Here is a 21,777-nt window from a genome sequence, read left to right as displayed (position 1 = left end):
CCTGCGAGATGAATAGACAATAGTCAATAGACAATATGTGCAGGAGTAGGCCATTCGGCCCTTCGAGCCAGCACCACCATTCAATGTGCTCAGAGCAGATCATTCTCAATCAGTACCCCCGTTCCAGCCTTCTCCCCATACCCCCTGACTCTGCTATCATTAAGAGCTCTATCTAGCTCTCTCTTGAATGCATTCAGAGAACTGGCCTTCACTGCCTTCTGAGACAGGGATTTCCACAGATTTACAGCTCTCTGACTGAAAACGTTTTTCCCTCATCTCCGTTCTAAATGGCCTACCCCTTATTCTTAAACTGTGGCCCCTGGTTCTGGACTCCCCCAACATTGGGGACATGTTTCCTGCCTCTGACGTTTCCAAACACTTAATAATCTTATATGTTTCGATAACATTCCCTCATCCGTCTAAATTCCAGTGTAAACAAGCCTAGTCGCTCCAGTCTTTCAACATTTGGCAGTCCCGCCATTCAGGGAATTAACCTAGTAAACCCACGCTGCACGCCCTCAACAGCAAGAATATCCTTCCTCAAATTTGGAGACCAAAACTGCACACAGCACTCCAGGTGCGGTCTCACTAGGGCCATGTACAACTGCAGAAGGACCTCTTTGCTCCTATACTCAACTCCTCTTGTTATGAATGCCAACATTCCATCGGCTTTCTTCACTGCCTGCTGTGCCTGCATGCTTCCTTTCAGTGACTGATGCACTAGGACACACAGATCTTGGTGTACGCCCTAACATGACACCATTTAGATAATAATCTGCCTTCCTATTCTACCACCAAAGTGGATAACCTCACACTTATCCACATTAAACTGCATCTGCCATGCATCCGCCCACTCACGCAACCTGTCCAAGTCACCCCGCAACCGCATAGCATCTTCATCACAGTTCACACTACCACCCAGCTTTGTATCATCTGCAAATTTGCTAATGGTACTTTTAATCCCTTCATTCAAGTCATTAATGTATATTGTAAATAGCTGCAGTCCCAGCACCGAGCCTTGCGGCACCCCACTAGGCACTGCCTGCCATTCTGAAAGGGACCCATTTATCCCCACTCATTGTTTTCTGTCTGTCAACCAATTTTCTATCCATGTCAGTATCCTACCCCAATACCATGTGCTCTAATTTTGCCCACTAATCTCCTATGTGGGGCCTTGTCGAAGCCTTTCTGGAAGTCGAGGTACACCACGTCCACCGGCTCTTCCTGTCAATTATCCTAGTTACATCCTCAAAGAATTCCAGAAGATCAGTCAAGCATGATTTCCCCTTCGTAAATCCATGCTGTTATTACTATGCAAATGCTCCGCAATTTGCCCTGTTTCTGGACTCCCGCAATATCGGTTACATGTTTCCCTCCTCTCGCGTTTCCAATCCCTTAATAATCTTGTACATTTCAATAAGATCGCCTCTCATCCTTCAAAATTCCAGCGTATACAAGCCCAATCGCTCCAGCCTTTCAACGCACGACGGTCCCGCCATTCCGGGAATTAACCTCGTGAACCTACGCTGCATACCTTCAATAGCCAGAATTTCAACTCCTGAAATTTGGAGACCAGAACTGCACACAGTACTGCGGGTGCGGTCTCACTGGGGCCCTGTAGAACTGCAGAAGGACCTCTTTGCTCATATACTCAACTCCTCTTGTTATAAAGGCTAACATGCCATTAGCTTTCTTCACTTCCTGCTGTACATGCATGCTAACTTTAAGTGACTTATGAACAAGGACACCCAGATCTCTTCGTGCTTCCCCATTTCCTAACCTGACACCATACAGATAATAATCTGCCTTCCTGTTCTTACCACCAAAGTGGATAACCTCACATTTCGCCAAATTCAACTGCATCTGCCATGCATCTGCCCATTCGCACAACCTGTTCAAGTCTCCCTGCATCACCACAGCATCCTCCTCTGAGTTCACACTGCCACCCAGCTATGTGCCATCCGAAAATTTGCTTTTAATCCCTTCATCTAAGTCATTAATGTATATTGTAAATAGCTGCGGTGCAAGTACCGAGCCTTGCGGTACCACACGAGTCACTTCCTGCCATTCTGAAAGGGACCCGTTAATCCCTACTCTTTGTTTCCTGTATGCCAACCAATTTTCTATCAATGTCAGCACCCTATCCCCAATACCATGTGCACCAAACTTGCCCACTAATCCCCTATGTGGCACTTTATGAAAGGCTTTCTGGAAGTCCAGGCACACTACATCCACTGGCTCTCCCTTGCCCCTTTGTAAATCCATGCTGACTCGGCGCGATTCTGTTGCTGCTATCCAAATGTTCCGCAATTTCTTATTTTATAATTGACCCCAACATCTCCCCCCCCCCCCCCCCCCGATACAGATCATCTGTCCCTGCGGATTTATCAGCCTTCAGCCCCATCTGTTAACCCAACATCATTTCCTGCCTAATGTGAATTTCCTTCAGTTCCTCCGTCACCCTAGGACCTCTGTCCACAGGTACATCTGGGAGATTGTTGGTGTTTTCCTTAGTGAAGACAAATCCAAAGTATCTGTTCGACTCGTCTGCCATTTCCATGTTCCCCATAATAAATTCACCTGCTTCGGTCTTCAGGGGACCCACATTTGTCTTAACTATGTTTTCCCTCTTCACATACAGAAAGAAGCCTTTACTATCCTCCTTTAGATTCTTGGCTAGCTTACCTTCGTAACTCATCTTTTCACCCCGTATTACCGATATTTTGAATTAGTGGACAAACCGCATACATTGTTAGCCCGTCAGCGTAGAGGGCAACAAGCAAGTAGGGCCATACATATAATAAAATCAGGCAAGGGTGTTGCTTTAACCGATCCAAAATTAATAAATGAACGCTTTAAGGAGTTTTATCAAGAGCTGTATAAATCCAAAGCTAACGGTGATATCATATAACATATAACATATAACAACTACAGCATGGAAACAGGCCTGTCCGACCCTACCAGTCCACGCCGACTATTCTCCCTGACCTAGTCTCATCTACCTGCACTCAGACCATAACCCTCTAATCCCCTCCTATCCATATACTTATCCAATTTACTCTCAAATAATAAAATCGAGCCAGCCTCCACCACTTCCACCGGAAGCCCATTCCATACAGCCACCACCCTCTGAGTAAAGAAGTTCCCCCTCATGTTACCCCTAAACCTTTGTCCCTCAATTCTAAAGCTATGTCCCCTTGTTGGAATCTTCCCCACTCTCAAAGGGAAAAGCCTACCCACGTCAACTCTGTCCGTCCCTCTCAAAATTTTAAAAACCTCTATCAAGTCCCCCTCAACCTTCTACGCTCCAAAGAATAAAGACCCAACCTGTTCAACCTCTCTCTGTAGCCTAAGTGCTGAAACCCAGGCAACATTCTAGTAAATCTCCTCTGTCCCCTCTCCATTTTGTCGACATCCTTCCTATAATTTGGCGACCAGAACTGCACACCATACTCCAGACCCGGCCTCACCAATTCCCTGTACAATTTCAACATTACATCCCAACTTCTATACTCGATGCTCTGATTTATAAAGGCAAGCATACCAAACGCCTTCTTCACCACCCTATCTACATGAGATTCCACCTTCAGGGAACAATGCACAGTTATTCCCAGATCCCTCTGTTCCACTGCATTCCTCAATTCCCTACCATTTACCCTGTACGTCCTATTTTGATTTGTGCTACCAAAATGCAGCACCTCACACTTATCAGCATTAAACTCCATCTGCCATCTTTCAGCCCACCCTTCCAAAAGGCCCAAGTCTCTCTGTAGACTTTGAAAATCTATCTCACTATCAACTACTCCACCTATCTTAGTATCTATCATCTGCATATTTACTAATCCAATTTGCCACACCATCATCCAGATCATTAATGTAAATGACAAACAACAGTGGACCCAACACAGATCCTTGGGGTACTCCACTAGACACTGGCCTCCAACCTGACATACAATTGTCAACCGTTACCCTCTGGTATCTCCCATTCAGCCATTGTTGAATCCATCTTGCAACCTCACTATTAATACCCAACGATTTAACCTTCTTAATCAACCTTCCATGTGGAACCTTGTCAAATGCCTTACTGAAGTCCATATAGACAACATCCACAGCCTTGCCCTTATCAATTTCCCTGGTAACCTCTTCAAACAATTCAAGAAGATTAGTCAAACATGACCTTCCAGGCACAAATCCATGTTGACTGTTTCTAATCAGGCCTTGATTATCCAAATAATTATATATATTGTCCCTAAGTATCTTTTCCATTAATTTTCCCACCACAGACGTCAAACTAATAGGTCTATAATTGCTAGGTTCACTTTTAGAACCTTGTTTAAACAAGGGCACAACATGCGCAATGCGCCAATCTTCCGGCACCATCCCCGTTTCTAATGACGTTTGAAATATTTCCGTCATAGCCCCTGCTATTTCTGCACTAACTTCCCTCAATGTCCTAGGGAATATCCTATCAGGACCTGGAGACTTATCCACTTTTATATTTTTCAAAATTGTCCGTACCTCCTCTTCTTTAATCCTCCTAATTTCCATCACTACTCTACTTGTTTCGCTTACCTCACATAATTCAATATCCTTCTCCTCGGTAAATACCGAAGAAAAGAAATTGTTTAATATCTCCCCCATTTCTTCCGGCTCAGCACATAGCTGACCACTCTGACTCTCTAATGGACCAATTTTATCCCTCACTATCCTTTTGCTATTGACATATCTAAAGAACCCCTTGGGGTTTACTTTTACATTACTTGCCAAAGCAGCCTCATATCTTTTTTTCGCTTTTCTAATTTCCTTCTTAAGATTCCTTTTACATTCTTTATATTCCTCAAGAACCTCATTTACTCCCTGCCGCTTATATTTATTGTATATCTCCCTCTTTTTCCGAACCAAGTGTCCAATTTCCCTGGAAAACCACGGCTCTTTCAAATTATTATTCTTTCCTTTCCACCGAACAGGGACATAAAGACTCTGTACTCTCAAAATTTCACCTTTAAATATCCTCCATTTCTCTGTTATATCCTTTTCATAAAACAAAAATTTCCATTTCACTCCTTCACTCCTCATCTCCTCAAAATTAGCCTTTCTCCAATCCAAAATCTCAACCCTTGGTCCAGATTTGACCTTCTCCATAATGATATTAAAACTAATGGCATTGTGATCACTAGACCCAAAGTGCTCCTCAACACATACCTCCGTCACCTGACCCATCTCATTTCCTAACAGGAGGTCCAACCCTGCCCCTTCTCTGGTAGGCACCTCTACGTATTGCTGCAAAAAACTATCCTGCACACATTTTACAAACTCCAAACCATCCAGCCCTTTAACAGAATGCGATTCCCAGTCTATATACGGAAAATTGAAATCACCCACAATCACCACTCTGTGCTTACTACTAATATCTGCTATCTCCTTACATATTTGCTCTTCCAATTCTCGTTCCCTATTTGGCGGTCTATAATACACCGCTATAAGTGTTGCTAAACCTTTCTCATTTCTGAGTTCCACCCAAACAGCCTCCCTAATCGAGCCTTCTAGTCTGTCCTGCCAAAGCACTGCTGTGATATCCTCCCTGACAAGCAATGCAACACCCCCACCTCTTGCCCCTCCGATTCTATCACATCTGAAACAATGAAATCCTGGAATATTTAATTGCCAATCGCAACCCTCCTGCAACCATGTTTCACTGATCGCCACAACATCATACTTCCAAATGTCAATCCAGGCTCTAAGCTCATCCACCTTTCTTACAATGCACCTAGCATTAAAATATACACATTTAAGGGACCCATAATTTCTTATTCTCAGTTTATTTCTTTTCCCTTCTTTCTCTCCTACATATTGGGTCTGAGTGTTTCCCTTTTCTGCCTCCTGCCTCACACACTGCCTGTTAGCTATCTGTGTTTGAGTCCCTCCCCCCAACCGTACTAGTTTAAAGTCTCCCCAATTATTTTAGCAAATCTCCCCGCCAGGATATTGGTTCCCCTCAGGTTCAGATGCAACCCGTCCTTTTTGTACAGGTCATACTTCCCCCAGAAGAGGTCCCAATGATCCAGAAACTTGAAACCCTGCTCCCTGCACCAGTTCCTCAGCCACTTATTTATCCTCCACCTCACTCCATTCCTATTCTCACTAACGCGTGGCCCAGGCAGTAAGCCTGAGATTATTGCTTTGGAAGTCCTTTTTTTTAACTCTCTTCCATGTTTAAAAAGTTGGACATACTAAAATTAGATAGTGCCTCTTGTGAGGCCTTAAACTCAGAACCCTCCTCTGTAGAAATCATGGATGCAATTAGGTCGTTGCAAAACGGCAAGAGCCCTGGGCCAGACGGTTTTGGAGTCGAATTTTATAAGAAGTTTGCTGACCGGGTAACTCCGATTCTGCACAGGATGCTCTCCCACTCAATCGAGTTGAAAAAGCTCCCACCATCATTGTACAATGCTAATATTTCTCTCTTATTGAAACAAGACAGGGATGAAACCAATCCCTCCTCATACCGACCAATTTCTATGCTTAATTTGGATTTTTTTACTGAAATAATGGCGACTAGACTAAATAAGTGTATAGAATCCATTATCCATACGGATCAGACCGGGTTCATCCCCAATAGGTTCTCTTTCTTTAATGTTAGAAGAGTAATGAATATTATGTATCACAAATTCGACAGTTCTTCCAAACAAGCCATTCTGTGTTTAGACGCAGAAAAAGATTTCGATCATGTTGAGTGGGGATATTTACTCAGAGTGCTGGAAGAGTTTGGTCTTGGTGCCTCTTTTATTTCCTGGGTACGTCTTATATATGCTCATCCCACCGCTTCCATACCTACAAACCAGGATAGGTCACCCCCTTTTGCCCTTCAGAGGGGTACGCGACAGGGCTGCCCCCTCTCGCCGCTCCTCTTTGCGTTAGCCATTGAGCCGCTGGCAATCAGCATAAGAGGGCATGCGCTTATAAAACCAATAATACTGGGTGGGGTGGAACATAAGATTTCGCTTTATGTGAATGATATTGCCATCTTTGTATCTGACCCTGAACATTCTGTCCCTTACCTATTCCAGCTTATTAATTCATTTGGCGACATCTCAGGTTACACTATAAACTGGCAGAAGAGTGAACATATATCGTTAACAGCAGAATTAGACCCTGTATTCTTAGCCAACATGCAGTTTAAAACAAATCCGGACAGTATAAAATATCTGGGCATTAAAATATCTAAAAACCCCAAGACCCTTTTTAAAATTAACTTTAGCGAAAGGTTGAACAAGCTAAAGGAGAACATAGAGAAATGGAGAACGTTGCCTATTTCCTTGATTGGCCGCGTGAACGCAGTAAAGATGGTCTCCCTGCCGAGATTTCTGTATTTATTTCAGAATGTCCCTATTTTTATCCCCAAATCCTACTTTAAGTTAATCGATTCTATCATTATGCCGTTTATTTGGGGATATAAAGCACACAGGATCTCAAAAGCTTATCTTCAAAAAACGAGGGAACAGGGGGGACTGGGGTTACCGTGCTTTTAATATTACTATCGGGCGGCCAATGTTAGAGTCATGGTATACTGGCAGTGTGCATATGAACGGGGAGTTGGATATGACCTGCCCCCTTGGCTGGCGATTGAAAAAAGCTTAACCCCAAAAACTTCTCTCCCTGCTCTTTTATTTCATTACCCAGATCTCTCACCTCTCTTAGAGAGGATCACTTCACTCTGTCCAATGCTCAGAGAATATGGCACCAAATTAGGAAAGTTTGTGAGCTTCCGAATACGTCAATGCACGCCCCAATCTGGCATAACCACGCTTTCCCCCCCCCCCCCATCATTTACAGACACAGCGTTCAGAGAATGGAGCTGTAAAGGGATAGTTACAATAAAAGATCTTTACATAAATAGACACTTTGCATCATTTGATCAGCTACAATCCAAGTTCTCATTGCCCAAAACTCAATTCTTCAGGTACTTACAGCTGAGAAATTATGTTCGACAAAACAATTCGCCTTTTGAGTACTTGCCCGAAGACGACCCATTGTCCAAAATTTTGCTGGGTCCCCAGGAAGCAAAGAACCTAATCTCATCTTTTGTAGGTATCTTTTCAAACAAACTAGATAAATCTACTTTAAAAATAAAACGAACCTGGGAAGAAGACCTTAACATTGAAATTGATGACGATGTCTGGAAGGTAGTACTGAAAAGTATAAAATCCTGTTCTATTAATTCTAGGCTACACCTGATTCAATTCAAGGTTATACACAGATTACACTACTCTAAGGTTAAGCTGCATAAAATCTTTCCTGATCTCTCACCTTTGTGTAATAGATGCAAGACCGCTGAGGGTACACTCGCTCACCACTTTTGGACTTGTCCAAAACTTCACAACTTTTGGTGTCTTTGATTTCAATGGTACTCTACTGTTTTAAACGTCACTTTAACTCCGGACCCTGAAACTGCTCTATTCAGGTATTCCACAACGCTTGAGAAGCTAGACCATAATGCTCGCACAATCTTGGTTTATGGTATGGTAATTGCCAACAGATGTATTTTGAAACTATGGAAACCAGACTCTGCTCCTCAGTTTGAGACTTGGTTAAGAGAATTAATGGGCATCTTACACGTAGAGAGGTTGAGATATGAATTGTCTGGCAACCCTCAAAAGTTCTGCAACATATGGAACCCAGTGCTGCAGCATATTAAGGACAAGTAAAACTATCCCCTCAATGCCACATGCTTTTGTACCTTCTTTGAATCCAGCAGTGAAAATACTGAAATATTTGACTTGTGAAAATCAACTTGCCTCATGTTTTTGTGCTTTTGTATTTTTTGTCACATTGTAGTTATGTTTTTGTTTTAATTTTTATTTATTTATTTATTTGTTTGTTTTTGTTTGTTTGTTTTCATGATTATGTAGGGAAGGGGAGGGATGGGGTTTACTGTTGTTGTTATATGCACTGTAATTAATTAAATTAAAAATTAAAAAAATAAACATGAAAAAAAACCCTATGTTTTCCCTCTTCACATACCTAAAGAAGCTTTTACTATCCTCCTTTATATTCTTGGCTAGCTTACCTTCGTAACTCATCTTTTCTCCCCGGATTACCTTATTAGTTTTCTCCTGTTGCTCTTTAAAAGAGTCCCAATCCTTTGGCTTTCCGATCATCTTTGCTGTGTTGTACGTCTTCTCCTTTATTTACACTGATAATTCTTCAGTTCTGTCCATACTGTTTCTGCATCTCCTGATTCGATGTCACCCCTTGCAAGGGACAGAATATAATTCCTTACCAACAGAGCGACAGTACCCCCTCTGCCCACACCCGTCTGTCTTTTTTTCGATAGGTCGCATACCCCTGAATATTCATCTCCCAGCTCTGCTCCTTTTGCAGCTGTCTCTGTAAGTACCACAACATCATACGTGTTAATGTCTAACTGCGCCTCAAGCTCATCCACTTTATTTTTTATACTTCGCGCTTTAACCTCGGTATTCACCTCACCTCTCACACCGGAAAATATTAGCCCTGACCTTACCCTCATATCCGTTCGAGAATTTTCCTTCCCGTTAACTCGGGTGTCTTTTGCAACTTTTCGTGTAATCACTTCCCCTTTAACTCCATCTTTATATTCCCAATTTGTCAACCCCACCCCTCCCCCCACACAATTTAGTCTTCCTGTTTCCTACTATATCCTATCTTTATCCCGCCCCTCTCCTGACATCAGTCGGAAGAAGGGTCTCGACCCGAAACGTCACTCATTCCTTCTCTCCAGAGATGCTGCCAGACCCGCTGAGTTACTCCAGCATTTTGTGTTTACCATATTTGAAGGTACTGCCGTTCGAAGAGCAGAATTTACGGGGGAGCATGCACAATATACAAAAATGCAGCCTATCCAAAGTCATATAAAGCTGCGAAACAAATTCCTGTCGCTTATACGCTGCGCCCCGACCAAGCATGTGCGGATATTAATAAAATAATACAACAGAGGTTAGTGTCCAATTAAGAATGGGACGAGCTAAACTTCTGCATTGACCAACCCAGCCGCGGAGAACTTTGTGGGTTGGGCTTAATCTATCATGTAATCTTCACAAATGGAAACTTGAGCAAAAACATTTAGCAGAAGACGGTGATTGTGGCGCAGAGTTACAGTTGCCAGAGACCCGGGTTCAATCCTGACCACGGATCCTGTCCGTGCGGAGTTTGTAAGTACTCGCTGTGACCGCATGGGTGTTCTCTTGGTGCACCGGTTTCCACCCACGCTGCAAAGACGTACAGTTAATTTGATAATCGGTAGATTTTAAATTGTACCTACTGTGGAGGATAGCGCTAGTATACGGGGATCGCTGGTCGGCGCGGACTCGGTGGGCCGAAAGGTCTGTTTCCTTTATATCGCTTTATATCTGAAGTCTAAATTCTAAAGAAGGTAAAAACGAACAGTGAAAGATTTAATGCGAACGTTTTAATACGAACGGAGGGATTAGGTTATCACGAACAAGATTGTGGGCACGTGGGACGAACTGCCAGAGGAAATAATCGAGGTAGGTACAACAACAGCATTTAAATAAATCGAATACATCGACAAGATTTCAGCCATTAAATAAGAGGGATCAGATTGCAGGTTTAATTCACGAGTTCCTGTTGGTCGGTTGATGTGACGAGGAGTTGATCATTGGGGGGGGGGGGGGGGGGGGATCGCCGCGAACCCTTTGTTGCGTCACTCGCGCTGAGAACCAATCGGCGTTCTCTTTGCCTTTGTCCGCTCGTTCCGCGCCAACGGTTGGTGCGCTGGCAGCCCATCACAACGCGACCCGGCTGAATGGAACGTTCCATCATGCGGGATGTAAAAGGGCGCGTTCGGCGGATGCGACACATTTTCTGGAGCTGCGAGACCAGAAGGAAGATCATGGTGGGTTCTCCCGGGGCTGGTCGGTGGGGTGTCCAGAGGACCCGGAACGAAGAACCTGTGTACAGAGGATTTCCGCGATGACCACGCAAATCCAGCCGCACACTGTGGAGTTAATGTTAGCACTCGGAGCCAATAACCGTACGAATAACACTTTCTTCTCTTCCCCCTTTCCTCCACCGCCCCACCCCCTCTTTCTCTCTCTCTCTCTCCAGCGTGAGTGCATCTCCATCCACATCGGACAGGCCGGAGTCCAGTTCGGCAATGCTTGCTGGGAGTTGTATTGCCTAGAGCACGGGATCCAGCCGGACGGACAGATGCCCAGCGACAAGACCATCGGTGGCGGCGACGACTCCTTCAACACCTTCTTCAGCGAGACGGGGGGGGGGGGGCAAGCATGTCCCGCGGGCGGTGTTCTTAGATCTGAAGCCCACGATGATCGGTAAGCTGGTGGGGAGATAGTGTTGATATATTATGTCTGTCCCCCCCGCTACGAGCAGGGAGGGGCGTTTGCGGCGGTGGTTTGATCTCCGGTCTCTGCTCCCCACCACCCATAGACGAGGTGCGGACTGGTACGTACCGTCAGCTCTTCCACCCCGAGCAGCTCATCACCGGCAAGGAGGACGCGGCCAATAACTACGCCCGGGTCCACTGCTCGATCGTCAAGGAGATCGTGGACCTGGTGCTGGATCCCATCCGGAAACTGGTAGGTTAATTTAGTTTAGTTTCAAGATAAAACGCGGAAACAGGCCCTTTTGGCGCACCGGGTCCGCGTCGACCAGTGATCCCCGCACATTAACACTATCCTACACCCACTAGGGACATTTTTGTTACATTTACCAACCCAATTACCCTACATACCTGTTGGTCTTTGGAGTGTGGGAAGAAACCGAGGATGCCGGTGAACACCCACGCAGGTCACGGGGAGAACGTACAAACTCCGTAGAGACAGCACTCTGACAGTCAGGATCGAACCCGGGTCTCATCCCTTCTGTGGCATGGAACGCCACAAATTGACAACTCTCTTGGTGAAAATGTTTGTTCTCATCTCAGTTTTAAATGGCCTCCCTTTCATTCTTGGAATGTGACCCCTGGTTCTGGACTCCCCAACATTGGGAAATTTTTCCTGCAACAAGATTGTCCAGTCCTTGTATAATTTTAAACGTTCCTGCAAGTATTTACATACATCTGGACCTCTGCTTCATCAATGGTGTTTTGGTCACATAATCACAAAACCCAATCAGATTGGTGACACAAGACCAACCACCTACACAGACGTGTTGACTATCCCTGGTCAGCCTATGTCCATCTACATGCATTCCTAACCTGTCCCTTAGATACTTTGTTGCATCTTTCCGACCACAGATGTTAAACTAAACCTACAGATGTTAGGCTCCGTCCACAGATGCTAGGCACCTCCCTCCTCACCCTCACACCTTTCTCCCTTCCAATGCTCTCTGCTTTCTCTGCCCGCAGGCCAACCAGTGCACCGGACTCCAGGGGTTCCTCATCTTCCATAGTTTCGGCGGCGACACCGGCTCGGGCTTCACCTCCCTCCTCATGGAGAGACTCTCCGTGGACTACGGCAAGAAATCAAAGCTGGAGTTTTCCGTCTACCCGGCGCCGCAGATCTCCACCGCCGTGGTCGAGCCCTACAACGCGGTGCTGGTCACCCACTGCACCCTGGAGCACTCCAACTGCGCCTTCATGCTGGACAACGAGGCCATTAATGACATCGATTTTCTGGTGCCGGCTGCGTGGTTTCCATAATTCCTATTGATCACCAATATGACTTGTTCAATGCCCACTTGCGCCTGGTCTCTCAAGGGCCCTCGCGCCATGTGACCAGAAGTGCCTCCCACCTCTTCAATTCACTTACACTCCAGGTCTCCTTCGACGAATGGATCGCACGCCTTCCGGGCCAATCCCGACACCCCATCCCAGGCCATATATTTCTGCACCCTTCCCTCCCAGCGCCACTTCCTTCCGGCTCTGTCGGATTTTCCAGGCGCCCACTGACGTTCCCATTCCCCGGGTGCGCGGCTGTGCTCTGCAGCTGCGGCTCACCGGCAGTCTCTCTGTCATTTTTTTTGTTTTTTGTCTGTCATCGTTTAATTGTACGTTTTGTTTTATTTTTAACTCTGTGTATGTGGGGGGGGGGGGGGGGGGGGTGGTGGGGGGGTTGGGGGAAACCTTTTTTCAAATCTCCTCCTCAACGGAGATGCGACCTTTACCGTGTCGTATCTCCGTTCGCGCTACGGCCTAACATCGTGGAGTCGGCGGCCTCCAGCTGGGATCGACCTTGAAAACTCCGGTCGCAGGGCCTGGACTTACCATCTCGGAGTCTTCGGCCGTGGGCCCTGCAGACCGCAACATCGGGAGTTCGCATGTCCCTGGCTGGCGACCGGCTTTCGGGAGCTCCAGCCGTAGCAGCTTCAACCGCCCCGAAGTGCGAGGTATGATCAACCCGCTCGCAGGCCCTTCATCGCCCTGCGTGGCTCGGCCGCAGCACTTTCCATCGCCCGATGGGGGCTCAAGACTTTCATCGGCCTGCTTGGCTCGGCCCTGGGACTTTCCATCGCCCGGTGGGGGCTCAGGACCTTCATCGGCCTGCTCGGCTCGGCCCTGGGGCTTACCATCGCCCGGTGGGGGCTCAGGACCTTCATCGGCCTGCTTGGCTCGGCCCTGGGACTTACCATCGCCCGGTGGGGGCTCAAGACTTTCATCGGCCTGCTTGGCTCGGCCCTGGGACTTTCCATCGCCCGGTGGGGGCTCAGGACCTTCATCGGCCTGCTTGGCTCGGCCCTGGGACTTACCATCGCCCGGTGGGGGCTCAAGACTTTCATCGGCCTGCTCGGCTCGGCCCTGGGACTTACCATCGCCCGGTGGGGGCTCAGGACCTTCATCTGCCTGCTTGGCTCGGCCCTGGGACTTTCCATCGGCCAGTGGGGGCTTCAAAAAGTTGGGAGCCTCGATCACCTCGTGGCACCACGGGAGAAGAAATCAGGAGGAGATAAGACTTTGCCTTCCATCACAGTGAGGGTGTGCTTAGAGCAATCACTGTGATGGCTGTTTGTGTAAAAATTGTTTAAAAATTGTATCTGTGTGTCCTGTGCTTTTTGTTCTCTACTGCCGGACCCTGACGTGAGAGGACGCTAGCGTTGTTTATTCGCCGCTTCTCCGTTAGGATAGTTTGTCTGTTTGTTTTTATGTTTGATTGTTTATGTAAAGCGCTTTGAGCACCTGATAAGGCGCTATATAAAATAAATGCTTATTATTATTATTATAACAAATGATTAATTAGAGTAAGGCGATGGGTGTTGGCTGCATCGTGTTTGGTGAAGTATTTGTCAAAGTCCCCCATGGTGGACATTGGGAGACCTTGACTCCAGAACCAGAGGTCACAATTTAAGAAAAGGCCATTTAGGACGGAGGTGAGAAAACACAATTCAGCCAGCGATTTGCCTTCTTTGGAAGAGTATTACAAACATTTACAGCTCTCTGGGTGAAAATGTTTTGATCTCACCTCAGTTTTAAAGACGGTAAGACTACATATGATATCTGGAAGCTTTATAAATATTTTGTTGGTCTTATTTGGAATATTGTGTGTAGATATGTTCGGCCCGTTGTAGGAAGACAAGGAGTCTTCAGATGTTGAACTGAGACCTCATAGAAGTTTATAAGTTTATGACATTGATCTCTATTATATCAAATCAATGGGAAAATTTGGTAATTTTGTCTACAGTCCTAACGCATTGTACCTGTATTTACCAAGAAGGACAGCGAGGTAAGTGTTGGGTCGTTTAATATATTAATGGGCATCTTGATATCAGAAAGGAAGTGTTGGGTCTTCTCAAGAACATTAAGGTGGTTAAGCCCACAGCGACAGATGCAATCCGTCCCTGATTATTGAACGCGATGGAAGGAAGTTTGAAAGGAAGGGTTGCCAAAGGCGAAGTTCGGGAGGAGAGGGGGAGTGGCCTATGTCGTTTCTTTGTTTAAGCAGGCGAGTACGGAGAATGTAGGAAGGACATCCTTGTAATTGAGGCAGTGCAGCGTAGGCTCACGAGATTGATCCCTGGGATGACGGGACTGTCATAGGAGGAAAGATTGAAAAGACTAGGCTTGTATTCACTGGAGTTTCGGAGGACGAGAGGGGATCTTATAGAGACATGTAAAATTATAAAAGGACTGGAGAAGCTCGATGCAGGAAAAAAGTTTCCAATGTTCGGGGAGTCCAGAAGCAGGGGGCACAATCTAAGACTAAAGGGAAGGCCATTTAAAACTGACGTGAGAAAATAATTTTTCACCCAGAGAGTTGTTAATTTGTGGAGGCCAAATCACAGGATGAATTTAAGAGAGAGTTAGATAGAACTCTAGGGGTTAGTGGAATCAAGTGACATGGGGAGAAGTCAGGCACGGGTAATTGATTGTGGTTGATCAGCCATGAGTACAATGAATGGCGGTGCTGTCTCGAAGGGCCGAATGGCCTCCTCCTGCACCTATTTTCTATGTTTCAATGTTTCTATGACTGGAACGTTGCGACCCTTGTACCCCGAGCTCTTTCAAGAAACAGATTGCTTCCTCCAATGACCAAACCCCAGCCATCCAACCATCCCCGTCCTGAGATACATCAGGGTGACGATTTATGAGATGCAATGATTTACGATGCCAGGACTCGTGGGATTGAGATATAGGGAGAGGTCAGGCAGGCAAAACCTGCAAAATCACTGGAGCACAGAAGGATGAGTAGTTTCAATGTGGAGGGATATGAAATCATGAGCGGCATAGACAGTTTATTTTATTTTAGTTTAGTTTAGTTTAGTTTAGTTCAGTTTAGTTTAGCTTCGTTTAGTTTAGTTTAGTTTGGTTTGGTTTGGTTTAGTTTAGAGATCCAGCGCGGAAACAAGCTCTTCGACCCACCGACTCCGCGCTGACCAGCGATCCCTGCACATCAACACAAGCCTACAGAAACTAAGGACAATTTACACTTATACCGAGTATACAAACCCAAGCCAATTAACCAACAAACCTGTACGTCTTTGGAGTGTGGGAGGAAACCGAAGATCTCGGGGAAAACCCACGCGGTCACGGGGAGAACGCACAAACTCCGTACAGACAGCTCCGTAGTTGGGATTGAACCCGTGTCACCTGCGCTGCAAGCGCTGTAAGGCAGCAACTCTACCGCTGCGCCCATAGGGCTAATGCATAGTGTTAATGCACAGAAACCTTCCGATCAATACAGGAATCGAAAACGAGAGGGATAGGTTCAAGATGAGAGGGGAAAGAGTTAATAGGAAACGGAAGGCACATTCATCTCGCATGCGGTTGTGGGCACATGGGACGAGGTGATCTAACAGCGGCAGGCACAGAAACATTTAAACTATATTTATGCAGTTACATGACGAAGAATTGGATGGAGTGATGTGCGCCAAACTTGGGCAAATAGGATGAGCATAGATGAGGGGGTATGGTCGGCATTGACAAGTTGGGCCGAAGGGTCTGTTTCCGCGGTATGAACCTATAGACATCAAGCAATTGTGCTTCTACGAAGGACGCAATACCAAACTAAGTCATAAATATGTTTAATCTCGGAAATGAGATTCACAACAATATTAACCAAATTAAATGAATCATTCTAGACATACAAGACATATAATACATTCACTCTTCCACTTCCCCCTTCTTGTCCAGATCCGCCGAATCGATGCCCACTTCCTCGTAGTCCTTCTCCAGCTATGCCATGTCCTCCCGCGCGTCCTGGAACTCCCCTTCCTCCAGCCCCTCCCCCACGTACTAGTGGACAAAGGCCCGCTTGGCGTACATCTTGTCGAACTTGAGGTTCATGCGGGTCCAGGCCATCGAGACGGCGGTGGTGTTGCTCAGCATGCATGCACCTTGGCCAGGTCGCCACCCGGCACCACCGTCGGGGGCTGGTAGTTGATGCCCACCTGCCGGGGGAGAAGAACAGCGTTTAGTGCGGTTGCCGACACATAGAAAGGATCGCATTCAAGATGAGATGCATCTGCCATGGAGGTAGAGTGCCGCAGCTAATAGAAACAGACCTCGATTGCTTTGTTACGTTAGTAGACGCGACCCAAACATGTTGGTGATGGATTAGTAGGCAGCTTGCATAGGATGAGTGGTGAAAGACAAATCGGTGCTGCTTTTACCGAGGGAGAGCCAGTATGGTTCTTCCATTGGAAGAAGCTGGAGCCGCGCAATGGCCAATGCAATTCAAGAAATAGCAAATGGTTCCCGCTTACGTTGGAGTTGCACGAAAGCAGCTCTTCCAGGGCGCTGTGGATCCGGGTTCGATCCCAACCTCCGACGTTCCGCTATCTTGCTGTGCCCGCTCCCGCCCATCGCAAATGGGCGCGCGCATGGTAATTGGCAGGTCCCATGGCGGAATAATGCAAAGAAAATCAGGGACTGAACGAGCGTTACAAGGACAGGAGAGAATGGGCCAGCATGGACACGATGGGCCGAATGACAGTGGACGTTGACTAAAGTAAAGATTTGCACTTTCAACCTAGGGAGAGCGCTGTTGGTTATCCAGATGCCGGCGCGACCGGTTGGCCAGGAGTCTCCCAGAAACCCTCAATGCTTCCCTGGATGGATGTTCAGAACCCAGGCCCTCGGTTTGGTTTCCGCAATCGTGGACCGGCTGGACTGAATGTGGTAGACATCACAGCCCAGTGCGAGACCCGGGTGCGTGTCAAGCGTCTGCTGCGTGGAATGGTGCAAAGTCTCCAAATACCTTGAACCGGTCGGGCACCAGTTCACGAACTGGATGGAGCGCTTGGTCTTGATGGTGGCGATGGCGGCGTTGACGTCCTTGGGCACGATGTCACCGCGGTACAGCATGCAGCGCGCCATCTACTTGCCCTGCCGGGGGTCGCACTTGAGCATCTGGTTGGCCGGCTCGAAGCAGGCGTTGGTGATCTCCGACAAGGAGAGTTGCTCGTGGAATGCCTTCTCGGCCGAGATCAGGGGAGCGTAGGTCACCAGCGGGAAGTGGATGCGCGGGTCGTGTACCAGGTTGGTCGGAACTCGAGCAGGTCGACGTTGAGGGCGCCGTCGAACCGCAGCGAGGCGGTGATGGACGACACTACTTGGCCCAGCAGGCGGTTGAGGTTCGTGTAGGTGGGGCGCTCGATGTCCAGGTTCCGCCGGCAGATGTCATTAATGGCCTCGTTGTCCAGCATGAAGGCGCAGTTGGAGTGCTCCAGGGTGCAGTGGGTGACCAGCACCGCGTTGTAGGGCTCGACCACGGCGGTGGAGATCTGCGGCGCCGGGTAGACGGAAAACTCCAGCTTTGATTTCTTGCCGTAGTCCACGGAGAGTCTCTCCATGAGGAGGGAGGTGAAGCCCGAGCCGGTGTCGCCGCCGAAACTATGGAAGATGAGGAACCCCTGGAGTCCGGTGCACTGGTTGGCCTGCGGGCAGAGAAAGCAGAGAGCATTGGAAGGGAGAAAGGTGTGAGGGTGAGGAGGGAGGTGCCTAGCATCTGTGGACGGAGCCTAACATCTGTAGGTTTAGTTTAACATCTGTGGTCGGAAAGATGCAACAAAGTATCTAAGGGACAGGTTAGGAATGCATGTAGATGGACATAGGCTGACCAGGGATAGTCAACACGTCTGTGTAGGTGGTTGGTCTTGTGTCACCAATCTGATTGGGTTTTGTGATTATGTGACCAAAACACCATTGATGAAGCAGAGGTCTAGATGTATGTAAATACTTGCAGGAACGTTTAAAATTATACAAGGACTGGACAATCTTGTTGCAGGAAAAATTTCCCAATGTTGGGGAGTCCAGAACCAGGGGTCACATTCCAAGAATGAAAGGGAGGCCATTTAAAACTGAGATGAGAACAAACATTTTCACCAAGAGAGTTGTCAATTTGTGGCGTTCCATGCCACAGAAGGGATGAGACCCGGGTTCGATCCTGACTGTCAGAGTGCTGTCTCTACGGAGTTTGTACGTTCTCCCCGTGACCTGCGTGGGTGTTCACCGGCATCCTCGGTTTCTTCCCACACTCCAAAGACCAACAGGTATGTAGGGTAATTGGGTTGGTAAATGTAACAAAAATGTCCCTAGTGGGTGTAGGATAGTGTTAATGTGCGGGGATCACTGGTCGACGCGGACCCGGTGCGCCGAAAGGGCCTGTTTCCGCGTTTTATCTTGAAACTAAACTAAATTAACCTACCAGTTTCCGGATGCGATCCAGCACCAGGTCCACGATCTCCTTGACGATCGAGCAGTGGACCCGGGCGTAGTTATTGGCCGCGTCCTCCTTGCCGGTGATGAGCTGCTCGGGGTGGAAGAGCTGACGGTACGTACCAGTCCGCACCTCGTCTATGGGTGGTGGGGAGCAGAGACCGGAGATCAAACCACCGCCGCAAACGCCCCTCCCTGCTCGTAGCGGGGGGGACAGACATAATATATCAACACTATCTCCCCACCAGCTTACCGATCATCGTGGGCTTCAGATCTAAGAACACCGCCCGCGGGACATGCTTGCCCCCCCCCCGTCTCGCTGAAGAAGGTGTTGAAGGAGTCGTCGCCGCCACCGATGGTCTTGTCGCTGGGCATCTGTCCGTCCGGCTGGATCCCGTGCTCTAGGCAATACAACTCCCAGCAAGCATTGCCGAGCTGGACTCCGGCCTGTCCGATGTGGATGGAGATGCACTCACGCTGGAGAGAGAGAGAGAGAAAGAGGGGGTGGGGCGGTGGAGGAAAGGGGGAAGAGAAGAAAGTGTTATTCGTACGGTTATTGGCTCCGAGTGCTAACATTAACTCCACAGTGTGCGCCTGGATTTGCGTGGTCATCGCGGAAATCCTCTGTACACAGGTTCTTCGTTCCGGGTCCTCTGGACACCCCACCGACCAGCCCCGGGAGAACCCACCATGATCTTCCTTCTGGTCTCGCAGCTCCAGAAAATGTGTCGCATCCGCCGAACGCGCCCTTTTACATCCCGCATGATGGAACGTTCCATTCAGCCGGGTCGCGTTGTGATGGGCTGCCAGCGCACCAACCGTTGGCGCGGAACGAGCGGACAAAGGCAAAGAGAACGCCGATTGGTTCTCAGCGCGAGTGACGCAACAAAGGGTTCGCGGCGATCCCCCCCCCCCCCCCCCCAATGATCAACTCCTCGTCACATCAACCGACCAACAGGAACTCGTGAATTAAACCTGCAATCTGATCCCTCTTATTTAATGGCTGAAATCTTGTCGATGTATTCGATTTATTTAAATGCTGTTGTTGTACCTACCTCGATTATTTCCTCTGGCAGTTCGTCCCACGTGCCCACAATCTTGTTCGTGATAACCTAATCCCTCCGTTCGTATTAAAACGTTCGCATTAAATCTTTCACTGTTCGTTTTTACCTTCTTTAGAATTTAGACTTCAGATATAAAGCGATATAAAGGAAACAGACCTTTCGGCCCACCGAGTCCGCGCCGACCAGCGATCCCCGTATACTAGCGCTATCCTCCACAGTAGGTACAATTTAAAATCTACCGATTATCAAATTAACTGTACGTCTTTGCAGCGTGGGTGGAAACCGGTGCACCAAGAGAACACCCATGCGGTCACAGCGAGTACTTACAAACTCCGCACGGACAGGATCCGTGGTCAGGATTGAACCCGGGTCTCTGGCAACTGTAACTCTGCGCCACAATCACCGTCTTCTGCTAAATGTTTTTGCTCAAGTTTCCATTTGTGAAGATTACATGATAGATTAAGCCCAACCCACAAAGTTCTCCGCGGCTGGGTTGGTCAATGCAGAAGTTTAGCTCGTCCCATTCTTAATTGGACACTAACCTCTGTTGTATTATTTTATTAATATCCGCACATGCTTGGTCGGGGCGCAGCGTATAAGCGACAGGAATTTGTTTCGCAGCTTTATATGACTTTGGATAGGCTGCATTTTTGTATATTGTGCATGCTCCCCCGTAAATTCTGCTCTTCGAACGGCAGTACCTTCAAATATGGTAAACACAAAATGCTGGAGTAACTCAGCGGGTCTGGCAGCATCTCTGGAGAGAAGGAATGAGTGACGTTTCGGGTCGAGACCCTTCTTCCGACTGATGTCAGGAGAGGGGCGGGATAAAGATAGGATATAGTAGGAAACAGGAAGACTAAATTGTGTGGGGGGAGGGGTGGGGTTGACAAATTGGGAATATAAAGATGGAGTTAAAGGGGAAGTGATTACACGAAAAGTTGCAAAAGACACCCGAGTTAACGGGAAGGAAAATTCTCGAACGGATATGAGGGTAAGGTCAGGGCTAATATTTTCCGGTGTGAGAGGTGAGGTGAATACCGAGGTTAAAGCGCGAAGTATAAAAAATAAAGTGGATGAGCTTGAGGCGCAGTTAGACATTAACACGTATGATGTTGTGGTACTTACAGAGACAGCTGCAAAAGGAGCAGAGCTGGGAGATGAATATTCAGGGGTGTGCGACCTATCGAAAAAAAGACAGACGGGTGTGGGCAGAGGGGGTACTGTCGCTCTGTTGGTAAGGAATTATATTCTGTCCCTTGCAAGGGGTGACATCGAATCAGGAGATGCAGAAACAGTATGGACAGAACTGAAGAATTATCAGTGTAAATAAAGGAGAAGACGTACAACACAGCAAAGATGATCGGAAAGCCAAAGGATTGGGACTCTTTTAAAGAGCAACAGGAGAAAACTAATAAGGTAATCCGGGGAGAAAAGATGAGTTACGAAGGTAAGCTAGCCAAGAATATAAAGGAGGATAGTAAAAGCTTCTTTAGGTATGTGAAGAGGGAAAACATAGGGTTTTTTTTCATGTTTATTTTTTTAATTTTTAATTTAATTAATTACAGTGCATATAACAACAACAGTAAACCCCATCCCTCC

General features: G+C 47.4%; 2 pseudogenes; one reads left to right on the top strand and one right to left on the bottom strand.

Annotated features, from left to right (window-relative positions):
• Window positions 1-10,971: 10,971 nt before the first annotated feature.
• Window positions 10,972-12,661, top strand: LOC144611160 (tubulin alpha-1C chain-like; annotated as a pseudogene).
• Window positions 12,662-16,555: 3,894 nt separating this feature from the next.
• LOC144611159 (tubulin alpha chain-like) lies at window positions 16,556-19,687 on the bottom strand (annotated as a pseudogene).
• Window positions 19,688-21,777: the final 2,090 nt, after the last annotated feature.

This window comes from Rhinoraja longicauda, chromosome 39 (assembly GCF_053455715.1).
Source record: "Rhinoraja longicauda isolate Sanriku21f chromosome 39, sRhiLon1.1, whole genome shotgun sequence".
NCBI classification, from domain to species: domain Eukaryota; kingdom Metazoa; phylum Chordata; class Chondrichthyes; order Rajiformes; family Arhynchobatidae; genus Rhinoraja; species Rhinoraja longicauda.
This window is presented reverse-complemented; position numbering and strand designations above follow the sequence as displayed.